Here is a 19,569-nt window from a genome sequence, read left to right as displayed (position 1 = left end):
CCTCCATCCTTGCACAGTTTGTTATTCTTCTAGGTAACATAGTAACAAATCCAAATTGCTGCTCTCTTTGTAGGCAAGCAAGGCTTTGTTGCAACTGCAATTCTTACTTCTTCTTGAAATGTAGGGACGACAGTACATTCCATCACATCCATCTAGTGTACACAGGTAGGTCCATTGTGGCGGGCAGGCGAGCGGGCGGGCTGCTTTATTGGCTGTTTGCTGTTCCCCTACTCCACTCCACTATTTGACTGTTGTGCTGCATCAATCAATCAATCAATCAATCAATCAATCAATCAATCAAGTGGCTGGCTCAGGTGCAGCTCTTTAACTTACCTAAAAGGGAGGGCGGAGAGAAGACAAGGAAGGTGAATGAGGTGTTCCAATGTGAAATGCCGGAAACACAGAAACACAGACGACACACAACAAGAGGTGGCAATCTATTCATTAATTGCATTTAATCAATGAGCTCATTATCACTCTGCATTGTCCAACAGGTGTTGAAATAATGGGATTAAAAGGGGAGATCCCTTCAGAAAGACAGAAACAATAGCAAAGACAAAAAACACTTTTGGAATCTGCTTTTAGTCAACACATAAGGAAAGGGTGCACCGGTCCTGGAAATACTGCAATACCAGGTCAATGCGTGGAGTGGACAGAGCAAGCTCTATTTCCATCTCCCTGTTCTAAAAATCCATTTAATATATGGTCCCCAGATAGGGGACGTATCAGATATTAAACTGATAAGAACAGATACTACACTTGATCTTAGCCAAAAGGCCGAGAAGCGATAACCCGAACGGGCCGCGCGTTGCCCGAGCCTGCCCGATACTGCTGTTCAGCCCTTGCAGCGATTCAGCCTACTTCTAGGCAATTCCATGGGGCCCTGCAGGCTCACACACTCACAGCTACACGGGAGGTGAATAAAGGCCGGAGAGGAAGCCAGACAGGATTTGCTTCTTTTGCTTGCACCACAATGCAGTGCTGAAAGAGGAGGAATCTACATAAAAACGCCTTCCTGGCAACGCCCAAATGCCCTGCTGCCATGCAGATAAACACTGGCAGCGGCAGCAAGTGCATGCCCACAGCCACCCCTTGTTCCTTCACACCTTGTATCAGCTGTAATCCAGTCCAGTCCAGTGCTGCCTGCTGAGCAGCACTGACCAACACTGCCTGGGCCCAGGCTTTTATCTCTGAGGCCCCATTATGATGTCAGAAAGCTGGCTCTGGAATCCTGAGGGCTCCACTATGACACGTGCAAAGTTCCGTCTGAACTTTATATAAGACGGTGAGGCTCAGTCAGTCACTCAGTGTTGCCTGAGAGGGCAACACTGCAACAGCCGGCCGCCAGGCTGTCTTTTTTTTGCACAGCTAGTTGCCTCCAGGAGGCCACAAGAGGGAGACAAGGGACTGCAAAATGGAAAATAGGCATCCACCAACTTTACAGACAACTTCTCCTTGCTCCTACAACCTCCATCCTTGCACAGTTTGTTATTCTTCTAGGTAACATAGTAACAAATCCAAATTGCTGCTCTCTTTGTAGGCAAGCAAGGCTTTGTTGCAACTGCAATTCTTACTTCTTCTTGAAATGTAGGGACGACAGTACATTCCATCACATCCATCTAGTGTACACAGGTAGGTCCATTGTGGCGGGCAGGCGAGCGGGCGGGCTGCTTTATTGGCTGTTTGCTGTTCCCCTACTCCACTCCACTATTTGACTGTTGTGCTGCATCAATCAATCAATCAATCAATCAATCAATCAATCAATCAATCAATCAGTGGCTGGCTCAGGTGCAGCTCTTTAACTTACCTAAAAGGGAGGGCGGAGAGAAGACAAGGAAGGTGAATGAGGTGTTCCAATGTGAAATGCCGGAAACACAGAAACACAGACGACACACAACAAGAGGTGGCAATCTATTCATTAATTGCATTTAATCAATGAGCTCATTATCACTCATGCATTGTCCAACAGGTGTTGAAATAATGGGATTAAAAGGGGAGATCCCTTCAGAAAGACAGAAACAATAGCAAAGACAAAAAACACTTTTGGAATCTGCTTTTAGTCAACACATAAGGAAAGGGTGCACCGGTCCTGGAAATACTGCAATACCAGGTCAATGCGTGGAGTGGACAGAGCAAGCTCTATTTCCATCTCCCTGTTCTAAAAATCCATTTAATATATGGTCCCCAGATAGGGGACGTATCAGATATTAAACTGATAAGAACAGATACTACACTTGATCTTAGCCAAAAGGCCGAAAAGCGATAACCCGAACGGGCCGCGCGTTGCCCGAGCCTGCCCGATACTGCTGTTCAGCCCTTGCAGCGATTCAGCCTACTTCTAGGCAATTCCATGGGGCCCTGCAGGCTCACACACTCACAGCTACACGGGAGGTGAATAAAGGCCGGAGAGGAAGCCAGACAGGATTTGCTTCTTTTGCTTGCACCACAATGCAGTGCTGAAAGAGGAGGAATCTACATAAAAACGCCTTCCTGGCAACGCCCAAATGCCCTGCTGCCATGCAGATAAACACTGGCAGCGGCAGCAAGTGCATGCCCACAGCCACCCCTTGTTCCTTCACACCTTGTATCAGCTGTAATCCAGTCCAGTCCAGTGCTGCCTGCTGAGCAGCACTGACCAACACTGCCTGGGCCCAGGCTTTTATCTCTGAGGCCCCATTATGATGTCAGAAAGCTGGCTCTGGAATCCTGAGGGCTCCACTATGACACGTGCAAAGTTCCGTCTGAACTTTATATAAGACGGTGAGGCTCAGTCAGTCACTCAGTGTTGCCTGAGAGGGCAACACTGCAACAGCCGGCCGCCAGGCTGTCTTTTTTTTGCACAGCTAGTTGCCTCCAGGAGGCCACAAGAGGGAGACAAGGGACTGCAAAATGGAAAATAGGCATCCACCAACTTTACAGACAACTTCTCCTTGCTCCTACAACCTCCATCCTTGCACAGTTTGTTATTCTTCTAGGTAACATAGTAACAAATCCAAATTGCTGCTCTCTTTGTAGGCAAGCAAGGCTTTGTTGCAACTGCAATTCTTACTTCTTCTTGAAATGTAGGGACGACAGTACATTCCATCACATCCATCTAGTGTACACAGGTAGGTCCATTGTGGCGGGCAGGCGAGCGGGCGGGCTGCTTTATTGGCTGTTTGCTGTTCCCCTACTCCACTCCACTATTTGACTGTTGTGCTGCATCAATCAATCAATCAATCAATCAATCAATCAATCAATCAATCAATCAATCAATCAATCAATCAATCAATCAATCAGTGGCTGGCTCAGGTGCAGCTCTTTAACTTACCTAAAAGGGAGGGCGGAGAGAAGACAAGGAAGGTGAATGAGGTGTTCCAATGTGAAATGCCGGAAACACAGAAACACAGACGACACACAACAAGAGGTGGCAATCTATTCATTAATTGCATTTAATCAATGAGCTCATTATCACTCATGCATTGTCCAACAGGTGTTGAAATAATGGGATTAAAAGGGGAGATCCCTTCAGAAAGACAGAAACAATAGCAAAGACAAAAAACACTTTTGGAATCTGCTTTTAGTCAACACATAAGGAAAGGGTGCACCGGTCCTGGAAATACTGCAATACCAGGTCAATGCGTGGAGTGGACAGAGCAAGCTCTATTTCCATCTCCCTGTTCTAAAAATCCATTTAATATATGGTCCCCAGATAGGGGACGTATCAGATATTAAACTGATAAGAACAGATACTACACTTGATCTTAGCCAAAAGGCCGAGAAGCGATAACCCGAACGGGCCGCGCGTTGCCCGAGCCTGCCCGATACTGCTGTTCAGCCCTTGCAGCGATTCAGCCTACTTCTAGGCAATTCCATGGGGCCCTGCAGGCTCACACACTCACAGCTACACGGGAGGTGAATAAAGGCCGGAGAGGAAGCCAGACAGGATTTGCTTCTTTTGCTTGCACCACAATGCAGTGCTGAAAGAGGAGGAATCTACATAAAAACGCCTTCCTGGCAACGCCCAAATGCCCTGCTGCCATGCAGATAAACACTGGCAGCGGCAGCAAGTGCATGCCCACAGCCACCCCTTGTTCCTTCACACCTTGTATCAGCTGTAATCCAGTCCAGTCCAGTGCTGCCTGCTGAGCAGCACTGACCAACACTGCCTGGGCCCAGGCTTTTATCTCTGAGGCCCCATTATGATGTCAGAAAGCTGGCTCTGGAATCCTGAGGGCTCCACTATGACACGTGCAAAGTTCCGTCTGAACTTTATATAAGACGGTGAGGCTCAGTCAGTCACTCAGTGTTGCCTGAGAGGGCAACACTGCAACAGCCGGCCGCCAGGCTGTCTTTTTTTTGCACAGCTAGTTGCCTCCAGGAGGCCACAAGAGGGAGACAAGGGACTGCAAAATGGAAAATAGGCATCCACCAACTTTACAGACAACTTCTCCTTGCTCCTACAACCTCCATCCTTGCACAGTTTGTTATTCTTCTAGGTAACATAGTAACAAATCCAAATTGCTGCTCTCTTTGTAGGCAAGCAAGGCTTTGTTGCAACTGCAATTCTTACTTCTTCTTGAAATGTAGGGACGACAGTACATTCCATCACATCCATCTAGTGTACACAGGTAGGTCCATTGTGGCGGGCAGGCGAGCGGGCGGGCTGCTTTATTGGCTGTTTGCTGTTCCCCTACTCCACTCCACTATTTGACTGTTGTGCTGCATCAATCAATCAATCAATCAATCAATCAATCAATCAGTGGCTGGCTCAGGTGCAGCTCTTTAACTTACCTAAAAGGGAGGGCGGAGAGAAGACAAGGAAGGTGAATGAGGTGTTCCAATGTGAAATGCCGGAAACACAGAAACACAGACGACACACAACAAGAGGTGGCAATCTATTCATTAATTGCATTTAATCAATGAGCTCATTATCACTCATGCATTGTCCAACAGGTGTTGAAATAATGGGATTAAAAGGGGAGATCCCTTCAGAAAGACAGAAACAATAGCAAAGACAAAAAACACTTTTGGAATCTGCTTTTAGTCAACACATAAGGAAAGGGTGCACCGGTCCTGGAAATACTGCAATACCAGGTCAATGCGTGGAGTGGACAGAGCAAGCTCTATTTCCATCTCCCTGTTCTAAAAATCCATTTAATATATGGTCCCCAGATAGGGGACGTATCAGATATTAAACTGATAAGAACAGATACTACACTTGATCTTAGCCAAAAGGCCGAGAAGCGATAACCCGAACGGGCCGCGCGTTGCCCGAGCCTGCCCGATACTGCTGTTCAGCCCTTGCAGCGATTCAGCCTACTTCTAGGCAATTCCATGGGGCCCTGCAGGCTCACACACTCACAGCTACACGGGAGGTGAATAAAGGCCGGAGAGGAAGCCAGACAGGATTTGCTTCTTTTGCTTGCACCACAATGCAGTGCTGAAAGAGGAGGAATCTACATAAAAACGCCTTCCTGGCAACGCCCAAATGCCCTGCTGCCATGCAGATAAACACTGGCAGCGGCAGCAAGTGCATGCCCACAGCCACCCCTTGTTCCTTCACACCTTGTATCAGCTGTAATCCAGTCCAGTCCAGTGCTGCCTGCTGAGCAGCACTGACCAACACTGCCTGGGCCCAGGCTTTTATCTCTGAGGCCCCATTATGATGTCAGAAAGCTGGCTCTGGAATCCTGAGGGCTCCACTATGACACGTGCAAAGTTCCGTCTGAACTTTATATAAGACGGTGAGGCTCAGTCAGTCACTCAGTGTTGCCTGAGAGGGCAACACTGCAACAGCCGGCCGCCAGGCTGTCTTTTTTTTGCACAGCTAGTTGCCTCCAGGAGGCCACAAGAGGGAGACAAGGGACTGCAAAATGGAAAATAGGCATCCACCAACTTTACAGACAACTTCTCCTTGCTCCTACAACCTCCATCCTTGCACAGTTTGTTATTCTTCTAGGTAACATAGTAACAAATCCAAATTGCTGCTCTCTTTGTAGGCAAGCAAGGCTTTGTTGCAACTGCAATTCTTACTTCTTCTTGAAATGTAGGGACGACAGTACATTCCATCACATCCATCTAGTGTACACAGGTAGGTCCATTGTGGCGGGCAGGCGAGCGGGCGGGCTGCTTTATTGGCTGTTTGCTGTTCCCCTACTCCACTCCACTATTTGACTGTTGTGCTGCATCAATCAATCAATCAATCAATCAATCAATCAATCAATCAGTGGCTGGCTCAGGTGCAGCTCTTTAACTTACCTAAAAGGGAGGGCGGAGAGAAGACAAGGAAGGTGAATGAGGTGTTCCAATGTGAAATGCCGGAAACACAGAAACACAGACGACACACAACAAGAGGTGGCAATCTATTCATTAATTGCATTTAATCAATGAGCTCATTATCACTCATGCATTGTCCAACAGGTGTTGAAATAATGGGATTAAAAGGGGAGATCCCTTCAGAAAGACAGAAACAATAGCAAAGACAAAAAACACTTTTGGAATCTGCTTTTAGTCAACACATAAGGAAAGGGTGCACCGGTCCTGGAAATACTGCAATACCAGGTCAATGCGTGGAGTGGACAGAGCAAGCTCTATTTCCATCTCCCTGTTCTAAAAATCCATTTAATATATGGTCCCCAGATAGGGGACGTATCAGATATTAAACTGATAAGAACAGATACTACACTTGATCTTAGCCAAAAGGCCGAGAAGCGATAACCCGAACGGGCCGCGCGTTGCCCGAGCCTGCCCGATACTGCTGTTCAGCCCTTGCAGCGATTCAGCCTACTTCTAGGCAATTCCATGGGGCCCTGCAGGCTCACACACTCACAGCTACACGGGAGGTGAATAAAGGCCGGAGAGGAAGCCAGACAGGATTTGCTTCTTTTGCTTGCACCACAATGCAGTGCTGAAAGAGGAGGAATCTACATAAAAACGCCTTCCTGGCAACGCCCAAATGCCCTGCTGCCATGCAGATAAACACTGGCAGCGGCAGCAAGTGCATGCCCACAGCCACCCCTTGTTCCTTCACACCTTGTATCAGCTGTAATCCAGTCCAGTCCAGTGCTGCCTGCTGAGCAGCACTGACCAACACTGCCTGGGCCCAGGCTTTTATCTCTGAGGCCCCATTATGATGTCAGAAAGCTGGCTCTGGAATCCTGAGGGCTCCACTATGACACGTGCAAAGTTCCGTCTGAACTTTATATAAGACGGTGAGGCTCAGTCAGTCACTCAGTGTTGCCTGAGAGGGCAACACTGCAACAGCCGGCCGCCAGGCTGTCTTTTTTTTGCACAGCTAGTTGCCTCCAGGAGGCCACAAGAGGGAGACAAGGGACTGCAAAATGGAAAATAGGCATCCACCAACTTTACAGACAACTTCTCCTTGCTCCTACAACCTCCATCCTTGCACAGTTTGTTATTCTTCTAGGTAACATAGTAACAAATCCAAATTGCTGCTCTCTTTGTAGGCAAGCAAGGCTTTGTTGCAACTGCAATTCTTACTTCTTCTTGAAATGTAGGGACGACAGTACATTCCATCACATCCATCTAGTGTACACAGGTAGGTCCATTGTGGCGGGCAGGCGAGCGGGCGGGCTGCTTTATTGGCTGTTTGCTGTTCCCCTACTCCACTCCACTATTTGACTGTTGTGCTGCATCAATCAATCAATCAATCAATCAATCAATCAATCAATCAATCAATCAATCAATCAGTGGCTGGCTCAGGTGCAGCTCTTTAACTTACCTAAAAGGGAGGGCGGAGAGAAGACAAGGAAGGTGAATGAGGTGTTCCAATGTGAAATGCCGGAAACACAGAAACACAGACGACACACAACAAGAGGTGGCAATCTATTCATTAATTGCATTTAATCAATGAGCTCATTATCACTCATGCATTGTCCAACAGGTGTTGAAATAATGGGATTAAAAGGGGAGATCCCTTCAGAAAGACAGAAACAATAGCAAAGACAAAAAACACTTTTGGAATCTGCTTTTAGTCAACACATAAGGAAAGGGTGCACCGGTCCTGGAAATACTGCAATACCAGGTCAATGCGTGGAGTGGACAGAGCAAGCTCTATTTCCATCTCCCTGTTCTAAAAATCCATTTAATATATGGTCCCCAGATAGGGGACGTATCAGATATTAAACTGATAAGAACAGATACTACACTTGATCTTAGCCAAAAGGCCGAGAAGCGATAACCCGAACGGGCCGCGCGTTGCCCGAGCCTGCCCGATACTGCTGTTCAGCCCTTGCAGCGATTCAGCCTACTTCTAGGCAATTCCATGGGGCCCTGCAGGCTCACACACTCACAGCTACACGGGAGGTGAATAAAGGCCGGAGAGGAAGCCAGACAGGATTTGCTTCTTTTGCTTGCACCACAATGCAGTGCTGAAAGAGGAGGAATCTACATAAAAACGCCTTCCTGGCAACGCCCAAATGCCCTGCTGCCATGCAGATAAACACTGGCAGCGGCAGCAAGTGCATGCCCACAGCCACCCCTTGTTCCTTCACACCTTGTATCAGCTGTAATCCAGTCCAGTCCAGTGCTGCCTGCTGAGCAGCACTGACCAACACTGCCTGGGCCCAGGCTTTTATCTCTGAGGCCCCATTATGATGTCAGAAAGCTGGCTCTGGAATCCTGAGGGCTCCACTATGACACGTGCAAAGTTCCGTCTGAACTTTATATAAGACGGTGAGGCTCAGTCAGTCACTCAGTGTTGCCTGAGAGGGCAACACTGCAACAGCCGGCCGCCAGGCTGTCTTTTTTTTGCACAGCTAGTTGCCTCCAGGAGGCCACAAGAGGGAGACAAGGGACTGCAAAATGGAAAATAGGCATCCACCAACTTTACAGACAACTTCTCCTTGCTCCTACAACCTCCATCCTTGCACAGTTTGTTATTCTTCTAGGTAACATAGTAACAAATCCAAATTGCTGCTCTCTTTGTAGGCAAGCAAGGCTTTGTTGCAACTGCAATTCTTACTTCTTCTTGAAATGTAGGGACGACAGTACATTCCATCACATCCATCTAGTGTACACAGGTAGGTCCATTGTGGCGGGCAGGCGAGCGGGCGGGCTGCTTTATTGGCTGTTTGCTGTTCCCCTACTCCACTCCACTATTTGACTGTTGTGCTGCATCAATCAATCAATCAATCAATCAATCAATCAATCAATCAATCAATCAATCAATCAGTGGCTGGCTCAGGTGCAGCTCTTTAACTTACCTAAAAGGGAGGGCGGAGAGAAGACAAGGAAGGTGAATGAGGTGTTCCAATGTGAAATGCCGGAAACACAGAAACACAGACGACACACAACAAGAGGTGGCAATCTATTCATTAATTGCATTTAATCAATGAGCTCATTATCACTCATGCATTGTCCAACAGGTGTTGAAATAATGGGATTAAAAGGGGAGATCCCTTCAGAAAGACAGAAACAATAGCAAAGACAAAAAACACTTTTGGAATCTGCTTTTAGTCAACACATAAGGAAAGGGTGCACCGGTCCTGGAAATACTGCAATACCAGGTCAATGCGTGGAGTGGACAGAGCAAGCTCTATTTCCATCTCCCTGTTCTAAAAATCCATTTAATATATGGTCCCCAGATAGGGGACGTATCAGATATTAAACTGATAAGAACAGATACTACACTTGATCTTAGCCAAAAGGCCGAGAAGCGATAACCCGAACGGGCCGCGCGTTGCCCGAGCCTGCCCGATACTGCTGTTCAGCCCTTGCAGCGATTCAGCCTACTTCTAGGCAATTCCATGGGGCCCTGCAGGCTCACACACTCACAGCTACACGGGAGGTGAATAAAGGCCGGAGAGGAAGCCAGACAGGATTTGCTTCTTTTGCTTGCACCACAATGCAGTGCTGAAAGAGGAGGAATCTACATAAAAACGCCTTCCTGGCAACGCCCAAATGCCCTGCTGCCATGCAGATAAACACTGGCAGCGGCAGCAAGTGCATGCCCACAGCCACCCCTTGTTCCTTCACACCTTGTATCAGCTGTAATCCAGTCCAGTCCAGTGCTGCCTGCTGAGCAGCACTGACCAACACTGCCTGGGCCCAGGCTTTTATCTCTGAGGCCCCATTATGATGTCAGAAAGCTGGCTCTGGAATCCTGAGGGCTCCACTATGACACGTGCAAAGTTCCGTCTGAACTTTATATAAGACGGTGAGGCTCAGTCAGTCACTCAGTGTTGCCTGAGAGGGCAACACTGCAACAGCCGGCCGCCAGGCTGTCTTTTTTTTGCACAGCTAGTTGCCTCCAGGAGGCCACAAGAGGGAGACAAGGGACTGCAAAATGGAAAATAGGCATCCACCAACTTTACAGACAACTTCTCCTTGCTCCTACAACCTCCATCCTTGCACAGTTTGTTATTCTTCTAGGTAACATAGTAACAAATCCAAATTGCTGCTCTTTGTAGGCAAGCAAGGCTTTGTTGCAACTGCAATTCTTACTTCTTCTTGAAATGTAGGGACGACAGTACATTCCATCACATCCATCTAGTGTACACAGGTAGGTCCATTGTGGCGGGCAGGCGAGCGGGCGGGCTGCTTTATTGGCTGTTTGCTGTTCCCCTACTCCACTCCACTATTTGACTGTTGTGCTGCATCAATCAATCAATCAATCAATCAATCAATCAATCAGTGGCTGGCTCAGGTGCAGCTCTTTAACTTACCTAAAAGGGAGGGCGGAGAGAAGACAAGGAAGGTGAATGAGGTGTTCCAATGTGAAATGCCGGAAACACAGAAACACAGACGACACACAACAAGAGGTGGCAATCTATTCATTAATTGCATTTAATCAATGAGCTCATTATCACTCATGCATTGTCCAACAGGTGTTGAAATAATGGGATTAAAAGGGGAGATCCCTTCAGAAAGACAGAAACAATAGCAAAGACAAAAAACACTTTTGGAATCTGCTTTTAGTCAACACATAAGGAAAGGGTGCACCGGTCCTGGAAATACTGCAATACCAGGTCAATGCGTGGAGTGGACAGAGCAAGCTCTATTTCCATCTCCCTGTTCTAAAAATCCATTTAATATATGGTCCCCAGATAGGGGACGTATCAGATATTAAACTGATAAGAACAGATACTACACTTGATCTTAGCCAAAAGGCCGAGAAGCGATAACCCGAACGGGCCGCGCGTTGCCCGAGCCTGCCCGATACTGCTGTTCAGCCCTTGCAGCGATTCAGCCTACTTCTAGGCAATTCCATGGGGCCCTGCAGGCTCACACACTCACAGCTACACGGGAGGTGAATAAAGGCCGGAGAGGAAGCCAGACAGGATTTGCTTCTTTTGCTTGCACCACAATGCAGTGCTGAAAGAGGAGGAATCTACATAAAAACGCCTTCCTGGCAACGCCCAAATGCCCTGCTGCCATGCAGATAAACACTGGCAGCGGCAGCAAGTGCATGCCCACAGCCACCCCTTGTTCCTTCACACCTTGTATCAGCTGTAATCCAGTCCAGTCCAGTGCTGCCTGCTGAGCAGCACTGACCAACACTGCCTGGGCCCAGGCTTTTATCTCTGAGGCCCCATTATGATGTCAGAAAGCTGGCTCTGGAATCCTGAGGGCTCCACTATGACACGTGCAAAGTTCCGTCTGAACTTTATATAAGACGGTGAGGCTCAGTCAGTCACTCAGTGTTGCCTGAGAGGGCAACACTGCAACAGCCGGCCGCCAGGCTGTCTTTTTTTTGCACAGCTAGTTGCCTCCAGGAGGACACAAGAGGGAGACAAGGGACTGCAAAATGGAAAATAGGCATCCACCAACTTTACAGACAACTTCTCCTTGCTCCTACAACCTCCATCCTTGCACAGTTTGTTATTCTTCTAGGTAACATAGTAACAAATCCAAATTGCTGCTCTCTTTGTAGGCAAGCAAGGCTTTGTTGCAACTGCAATTCTTACTTCTTCTTGAAATGTAGGGACGACAGTACATTCCATCACATCCATCTAGTGTACACAGGTAGGTCCATTGTGGCGGGCAGGCGAGCGGGCGGGCTGCTTTATTGGCTGTTTGCTGTTCCCCTACTCCACTCCACTATTTGACTGTTGTGCTGCATCAATCAATCAATCAATCAATCAATCAATCAATCAATCAATCAGTGGCTGGCTCAGGTGCAGCTCTTTAACTTACCTAAAAGGGAGGGCGGAGAGAAGACAAGGAAGGTGAATGAGGTGTTCCAATGTGAAATGCCGGAAACACAGAAACACAGACGACACACAACAAGAGGTGGCAATCTATTCATTAATTGCATTTAATCAATGAGCTCATTATCACTCATGCATTGTCCAACAGGTGTTGAAATAATGGGATTAAAAGGGGAGATCCCTTCAGAAAGACAGAAACAATAGCAAAGACAAAAAACACTTTTGGAATCTGCTTTTAGTCAACACATAAGGAAAGGGTGCACCGGTCCTGGAAATACTGCAATACCAGGTCAATGCGTGGAGTGGACAGAGCAAGCTCTATTTCCATCTCCCTGTTCTAAAAATCCATTTAATATATGGTCCCCAGATAGGGGACGTATCAGATATTAAACTGATAAGAACAGATACTACACTTGATCTTAGCCAAAAGGCCGAGAAGCGATAACCCGAACGGGCCGCGCGTTGCCCGAGCCTGCCCGATACTGCTGTTCAGCCCTTGCAGCGATTCAGCCTACTTCTAGGCAATTCCATGGGGCCCTGCAGGCTCACACACTCACAGCTACACGGGAGGTGAATAAAGGCCGGAGAGGAAGCCAGACAGGATTTGCTTCTTTTGCTTGCACCACAATGCAGTGCTGAAAAAGGAGGAATCTACATAAAAACGCCTTCCTGGCAACGCCCAAATGCCCTGCTGCCATGCAGATAAACACTGGCAGCGGCAGCAAGTGCATGCCCACAGCCACCCCTTGTTCCTTCACACCTTGTATCAGCTGTAATCCAGTCCAGTCCAGTGCTGCCTGCTGAGCAGCACTGACCAACACTGCCTGGGCCCAGGCTTTTATCTCTGAGGCCCCATTATGATGTCAGAAAGCTGGCTCTGGAATCCTGAGGGCTCCACTATGACACGTGCAAAGTTCCGTCTGAACTTTATATAAGACGGTGAGGCTCAGTCAGTCACTCAGTGTTGCCTGAGAGGGCAACACTGCAACAGCCGGCCGCCAGGCTGTCTTTTTTTTGCACAGCTAGTTGCCTCCAGGAGGCCACAAGAGGGAGACAAGGGACTGCAAAATGGAAAATAGGCATCCACCAACTTTACAGACAACTTCTCCTTGCTCCTACAACCTCCATCCTTGCACAGTTTGTTATTCTTCTAGGTAACATAGTAACAAATCCAAATTGCTGCTCTCTTTGTAGGCAAGCAAGGCTTTGTTGCAACTGCAATTCTTACTTCTTCTTGAAATGTAGGGACGACAGTACATTCCATCACATCCATCTAGTGTACACAGGTAGGTCCATTGTGGCGGGCAGGCGAGCGGGCGGGCTGCTTTATTGGCTGTTTGCTGTTCCCCTACTCCACTCCACTATTTGACTGTTGTGCTGCATCAATCAATCAATCAATCAATCAATCAATCAATCAATCAATCAATCAAGTGGCTGGCTCAGGTGCAGCTCTTTAACTTACCTAAAAGGGAGGGCGGAGAGAAGACAAGGAAGGTGAATGAGGTGTTCCAATGTGAAATGCCGGAAACACAGAAACACAGACGACACACAACAAGAGGTGGCAATCTATTCATTAATTGCATTTAATCAATGAGCTCATTATCACTCATGCATTGTCCAACAGGTGTTGAAATAATGGGATTAAAAGGGGAGATCCCTTCAGAAAGACAGAAACAATAGCAAAGACAAAAAACACTTTTGGAATCTGCTTTTAGTCAACACATAAGGAAAGGGTGCACCGGTCCTGGAAATACTGCAATACCAGGTCAATGCGTGGAGTGGACAGAGCAAGCTCTATTTCCATCTCCCTGTTCTAAAAATCCATTTAATATATGGTCCCCAGATAGGGGACGTATCAGATATTAAACTGATAAGAACAGATACTACACTTGATCTTAGCCAAAAGGCCGAGAAGCGATAACCCGAACGGGCCGCGCGTTGCCCGAGCCTGCCCGATACTGCTGTTCAGCCCTTGCAGCGATTCAGCCTACTTCTAGGCAATTCCATGGGGCCCTGCAGGCTCACACACTCACAGCTACACGGGAGGTGAATAAAGGCCGGAGAGGAAGCCAGACAGGATTTGCTTCTTTTGCTTGCACCACAATGCAGTGCTGAAAGAGGAGGAATCTACATAAAAACGCCTTCCTGGCAACGCCCAAATGCCCTGCTGCCATGCAGATAAACACTGGCAGCGGCAGCAAGTGCATGCCCACAGCCACCCCTTGTTCCTTCACACCTTGTATCAGCTGTAATCCAGTCCAGTCCAGTGCTGCCTGCTGAGCAGCACTGACCAACACTGCCTGGGCCCAGGCTTTTATCTCTGAGGCCCCATTATGATGTCAGAAAGCTGGCTCTGGAATCCTGAGGGCTCCACTATGACACGTGCAAAGTTCCGTCTGAACTTTATATAAGACGGTGAGGCTCAGTCAGTCACTCAGTGTTGCCTGAGAGGGCAACACTGCAACAGCCGGCCGCCAGGCTGTCTTTTTTTTGCACAGCTAGTTGCCTCCAGGAGGCCACAAGAGGGAGACAAGGGACTGCAAAATGGAAAATAGGCATCCACCAACTTTACAGACAACTTCTCCTTGCTCCTACAACCTCCATCCTTGCACAGTTTGTTATTCTTCTAGGTAACATAGTAACAAATCCAAATTGCTGCTCTCTTTGTAGGCAAGCAAGGCTTTGTTGCAACTGCAATTCTTACTTCTTCTTGAAATGTAGGGACGACAGTACATTCCATCACATCCATCTAGTGTACACAGGTAGGTCCATTGTGGCGGGCAGGCGAGCGGGCGGGCTGCTTTATTGGCTGTTTGCTGTTCCCCTACTCCACTCCACTATTTGACTGTTGTGCTGCATCAATCAATCAATCAATCAATCAATCAATCAATCAATCAATCAATCAATCAATCAATCAATCAATCAATCAATCAATCAGTGGCTGGCTCAGGTGCAGCTCTTTAACTTACCTAAAAGGGAGGGCGGAGAGAAGACAAGGAAGGTGAATGAGGTGTTCCAATGTGAAATGCCGGAAACACAGAAACACAGACGACACACAACAAGAGGTGGCAATCTATTCATTAATTGCATTTAATCAATGAGCTCATTATCACTCATGCATTGTCCAACAGGTGTTGAAATAATGGGATTAAAAGGGGAGATCCCTTCAGAAAGACAGAAACAATAGCAAAGACAAAAAACACTTTTGGAATCTGCTTTTAGTCAACACATAAGGAAAGGGTGCACCGGTCCTGGAAATACTGCAATACCAGGTCAATGCGTGGAGTGGACAGAGCAAGCTCTATTTCCATCTCCCTGTTCTAAAAATCCATTTAATATATGGTCCCCAGATAGGGGACGTATCAGATATTAAACTGATAAGAACAGATACTACACTTGATCTTAGCCAAAAGGCCGAGAAGCGATAACCCGAACGGGCCGCGCGTTGCCCGAGCCTGCCCGATACTGCTGTTCAGCCCTTGCAGCGATTCAGCCTACTTCTAGGCAATTCCATGGGGCCCTGCAGGCTCACACACTCACAGCTACACGGGAGGTGAATAAAGGCCGGAGAGGAAGCCAGACAGGATTTGCTTCTTTTGCTTGCACCACAATGCAGTGCTGAAAGAGGAGGAATCTACATAAAAACGCCTTCCTGGCAACGCCCAAATGCCCTGCTGCCATGCAGATAAACACTGGCAGCGGCAGCAAGTGCATGCCCACAGCCACCCCTTGTTCCTTCACACCTTGTATCAGCTGTAATCCAGTCCAGTCCAGTGCTGCCTGCTGAGCAGCACTGACCAACACTGCCTGGGCCCAGGCTTTTATCTCTGAGGCCCCATTATGATGTCAGAAAGCTGGCTCTGGAATCCTGAGGGCTCCACTATGACACGTGCAAAGTTCCGTCTGAACTTTATATAAGACGGTGAGGCTCAGTCAGTCACTCAGTGTTGCCTGAGAGGGCAACACTGCAACAGCCGGCCGCCAGGCTGTCTTTTTTTTGCACAGCTAGTTGCCTCCAGGAGGCCACAAGAGGGAGACAAGGGACTGCAAAATGGAAAATAGGCATCCACCAACTTTACAGACAACTTCTCCTTGCTCCTACAACCTCCATCCTTGCACAGTTTGTTATTCTTCTAGGTAACATAGTAACAAATCCAAATTGCTGCTCTCTTTGTAGGCAAGCAAGGCTTTGTTGCAACTGCAATTCTTACTTCTTCTTGAAATGTAGGGAATTCCATCACATCCATCTAGTGTACACAGGTAGGTCCATTGTGGCGGGCAGGCGAGCGGGCGGGCTGCTTTATTGGCTGTTTGCTGTTCCCCTACTCCACTCCACTATTTGACTGTTGTGCTGCATCAATCAATCAATCAATCAATCAATCAATCAATCAATCAATCAATCAATCAGTGGCTGGCTCAGGTGCAGCTCTTTAACTTACCTAAAAGGGAGGGCGGAGAGAAGACAAGGAAGGTGAATGAGGTGTTCCAATGTGAAATGCCGGAAACACAGAAACACAGACGACACACAACAAGAGGTGGCAATCTATTCATTAATTGCATTTAATCAATGAGCTCATTATCACTCATGCATTGTCCAACAGGTGTTGAAATAATGGGATTAAAAGGGGAGATCCCTTCAGAAAGACAGAAACAATAGCAAAGACAAAAAACACTTTTGGAATCTGCTTTTAGTCAACACATAAGGAAAGGGTGCACCGGTCCTGGAAATACTGCAATACCAGGTCAATGCGTGGAGTGGACAGAGCAAGCTCTATTTCCATCTCCCTGTTCTAAAAATCCATTTAATATATGGTCCCCAGATAGGGGACGTATCAGATATTAAACTGATAAGAACAGATACTACACTTGATCTTAGCCAAAAGGCCGAGAAGCGATAACCCGAACGGGCCGCGCGTTGCCCGAGCCTGCCCGATACTGCTGTTCAGCCCTTGCAGCGATTCAGCCTACTTCTAGGCAATTCCATGGGGCCCTGCAGGCTCACACACTCACAGCTACACGGGAGGTGAATAAAGGCCGGAGAGGAAGCCAGACAGGATTTGCTTCTTTTGCTTGCACCACAATGCAGTGCTGAAAGAGGAGGAATCTACATAAAAACGCCTTCCTGGCAACGCCCAAATGCCCTGCTGCCATGCAGATAAACACTGGCAGCGGCAGCAAGTGCATGCCCACAGCCACCCCTTGTTCCTTCACACCTTGTATCAGCTGTAATCCAGTCCAGTCCAGTGCTGCCTGCTGAGCAGCACTGACCAACACTGCCTGGGCCCAGGCTTTTATCTCTGAGGCCCCATTATGATGTCAGAAAGCTGGCTCTGGAATCCTGAGGGCTCCACTATGACACGTGCAAAGTTCCGTCTGAACTTTATATAAGACGGTGAGGCTCAGTCAGTCACTCAGTGTTGCCTGAGAGGGCAACACTGCAACAGCCGGCCGCCAGGCTGTCTTTTTTTTGCACAGCTAGTTGCCTCCAGGAGGCCACAAGAGGGAGACAAGGGACTGCAAAATGGAAAATAGGCATCCACCAACTTTACAGACAACTTCTCCTTGCTCCTACAACCTCCATCCTTGCACAGTTTGTTATTCTTCTAGGTAACATAGTAACAAATCCAAATTGCTGCTCTCTTTGTAGGCAAGCAAGGCTTTGTTGCAACTGCAATTCTTACTTCTTCTTGAAATGTAGGGACGACAGTACATTCCATCACATCCATCTAGTGTACACAGGTAGGTCCATTGTGGCGGGCAGGCGAGCGGGCGGGCTGCTTTATTGGCTGTTTGCTGTTCCCCTACTCCACTCCACTATTTGACTGTTGTGCTGCATCAATCAATCAATCAATCAATCAATCAATCAATCAATCAATCAATCAATCAATCAATCAATCAGTGGCTGGCTCAGGTGCAGCTCTTTAACTTACCTAAAAGGGAGGGCGGAGAGAAGACAAGGAAGGTGAATGAGGTGTTCCAATGTGAAATGCCGGAAACACAGAAACACAGACGACACACAACAAGAGGTGGCAATCTATTCATTAATTGCATTTAATCAATGAGCTCATTATCACTCATGCATTGTCCAACAGGTGTTGAAATAATGGGATTAAAAGGGGAGATCCCTTCAGAAAGACAGAAACAATAGCAAAGACAAAAAACACTTTTGGAATCTGCTTTTAGTCAACACATAAGGAAAGGGTGCACCGGTCCTGGAAATACTGCAATACCAGGTCAATGCGTGGAGTGGACAGAGCAAGCTCTATTTCCATCTCCCTGTTCTAAAAATCCATTTAATATATGGTCCCCAGATAGGGGACGTATCAGATATTAAACTGATAAGAACAGATACTACACTTGATCTTAGCCAAAAGGCCGAGAAGCGATAACCCGAACGGGCCGCGCGTTGCCCGAGCCTGCCCGATACTGCTGTTCAGCCCTTGCAGCGATTCAGCCTACTTCTAGGCAATTCCATGGGGCCCTGCAGGCTCACACACTCACAGCTACACGGGAGGTGAATAAAGGCCGGAGAGGAAGCCAGACAGGATTTGCTTCTTTTGCTTGCACCACAATGCAGTGCTGAAAGAGGAGGAATCTACATAAAAACGCCTTCCTGGCAACGCCCAAATGCCCTGCTGCCATGCAGATAAACACTGGCAGCGGCAGCAAGTGCATGCCCACAGCCACCCCTTGTTCCTTCACACCTTGTATCAGCTGTAATCCAGTCCAGTCCAGTGCTGCCTGCTGAGCAGCACTGACCAACACTGCCTGGGCCCAGGCTTTTATCTCTGAGGCCCCATTATGATGTCAGAAAGCTGGCTCTGGAATCCTGAGGGCTCCACTATGACACGTGCAAAGTTCCGTCTGAACTTTATATAAGACGGTGAGGCTCAGTCAGTCACTCAGTGTTGCCTGAGAGGGCAACACTGCAACAGCCGGCCGCCAGGCTGTCTTTTTTTTGCACAGCTAGTTGCCTCCAGGAGGCCACAAGAGGGAGACAAGGGACTGCAAAATGGAAAATAGGCATCCACCAACTTTACAGACAACTTCTCCTTGCTCCTACAACCTCCATCCTTGCACAGTTTGTTATTCTTCTAGGTAACATAGTAACAAATCCAAATTGCTGCTCTCTTTGTAGGCAAGCAAGGCTTTGTTGCAACTGCAATTCTTACTTCTTCTTGAAATGTAGGGACGACAGTACATTCCATCACATCCATCTAGTGTACACAGGTAGGTCCATTGTGGCGGGCAGGCGAGCGGGCGGGCTGCTTTATTGGCTGTTTGCTGTTCCCCTACTCCACTCCACTATTTGACTGTTGTGCTGCATCAATCAATCAATCAATCAATCAATCAATCAATCAATCAATCAATCAATCAATCAATCAGTGGCTGGCTCAGGTGCAGCTCTTTAACTTAC

At 47.7% G+C, this 19,569-nt stretch overlaps 13 non-coding genes across 13 annotated transcripts; all 13 read right to left on the bottom strand.

Annotated features, from left to right (window-relative positions):
* Window positions 1-598: 598 nt before the first annotated feature.
* Window positions 599-789, bottom strand: LOC142684913 (U2 spliceosomal RNA). The gene has a single exon (XR_012854491.1). It is a non-coding gene; the product is annotated as a U2 spliceosomal RNA (small nuclear RNA).
* Window positions 790-2,073: 1,284 nt separating this feature from the next.
* LOC142685104 (U2 spliceosomal RNA) lies at window positions 2,074-2,264 on the bottom strand. The gene has a single exon (XR_012854664.1). It is a non-coding gene; the product is annotated as a U2 spliceosomal RNA (small nuclear RNA).
* A 1,312-nt stretch (window positions 2,265-3,576) lies between these two features.
* On the bottom strand, window positions 3,577-3,767 carry LOC142684912 (U2 spliceosomal RNA). The gene has a single exon (XR_012854490.1). It is a non-coding gene; the product is annotated as a U2 spliceosomal RNA (small nuclear RNA).
* A 1,272-nt stretch (window positions 3,768-5,039) lies between these two features.
* Window positions 5,040-5,230, bottom strand: LOC142684911 (U2 spliceosomal RNA). Its single transcript, XR_012854489.1, has one exon. It is a non-coding gene; the product is annotated as a U2 spliceosomal RNA (small nuclear RNA).
* Window positions 5,231-6,506: 1,276 nt separating this feature from the next.
* On the bottom strand, window positions 6,507-6,697 carry LOC142684909 (U2 spliceosomal RNA). The gene has a single exon (XR_012854487.1). It is a non-coding gene; the product is annotated as a U2 spliceosomal RNA (small nuclear RNA).
* A 1,292-nt stretch (window positions 6,698-7,989) lies between these two features.
* Window positions 7,990-8,180, bottom strand: LOC142684907 (U2 spliceosomal RNA). The gene has a single exon (XR_012854486.1). It is a non-coding gene; the product is annotated as a U2 spliceosomal RNA (small nuclear RNA).
* Window positions 8,181-9,472: 1,292 nt separating this feature from the next.
* LOC142684906 (U2 spliceosomal RNA) lies at window positions 9,473-9,663 on the bottom strand. The gene has a single exon (XR_012854485.1). It is a non-coding gene; the product is annotated as a U2 spliceosomal RNA (small nuclear RNA).
* Window positions 9,664-10,933: 1,270 nt separating this feature from the next.
* On the bottom strand, window positions 10,934-11,124 carry LOC142684905 (U2 spliceosomal RNA). Its single transcript, XR_012854484.1, has one exon. It is a non-coding gene; the product is annotated as a U2 spliceosomal RNA (small nuclear RNA).
* Window positions 11,125-12,404: 1,280 nt separating this feature from the next.
* Window positions 12,405-12,595, bottom strand: LOC142684904 (U2 spliceosomal RNA). Its single transcript, XR_012854483.1, has one exon. It is a non-coding gene; the product is annotated as a U2 spliceosomal RNA (small nuclear RNA).
* A 1,285-nt stretch (window positions 12,596-13,880) lies between these two features.
* On the bottom strand, window positions 13,881-14,071 carry LOC142684902 (U2 spliceosomal RNA). Its single transcript, XR_012854481.1, has one exon. It is a non-coding gene; the product is annotated as a U2 spliceosomal RNA (small nuclear RNA).
* A 1,316-nt stretch (window positions 14,072-15,387) lies between these two features.
* LOC142684901 (U2 spliceosomal RNA) lies at window positions 15,388-15,578 on the bottom strand. The gene has a single exon (XR_012854480.1). It is a non-coding gene; the product is annotated as a U2 spliceosomal RNA (small nuclear RNA).
* A 1,279-nt stretch (window positions 15,579-16,857) lies between these two features.
* On the bottom strand, window positions 16,858-17,048 carry LOC142684900 (U2 spliceosomal RNA). Its single transcript, XR_012854479.1, has one exon. It is a non-coding gene; the product is annotated as a U2 spliceosomal RNA (small nuclear RNA).
* A 1,300-nt stretch (window positions 17,049-18,348) lies between these two features.
* LOC142684899 (U2 spliceosomal RNA) lies at window positions 18,349-18,539 on the bottom strand. The gene has a single exon (XR_012854478.1). It is a non-coding gene; the product is annotated as a U2 spliceosomal RNA (small nuclear RNA).
* Between the last annotated feature and the right edge of the window lie 1,030 nt (window positions 18,540-19,569).

Source organism: Rhinoderma darwinii (assembly GCF_050947455.1).
Source record: "Rhinoderma darwinii isolate aRhiDar2 chromosome 5 unlocalized genomic scaffold, aRhiDar2.hap1 SUPER_5_unloc_11, whole genome shotgun sequence".
In the NCBI taxonomy this organism is placed as follows: Eukaryota; Metazoa; Chordata; class Amphibia; order Anura; family Rhinodermatidae; genus Rhinoderma; species Rhinoderma darwinii.
The sequence above is the reverse complement of the archived record's forward strand: the minus strand, read 5'-3'. Positions and strand labels throughout refer to the sequence as shown.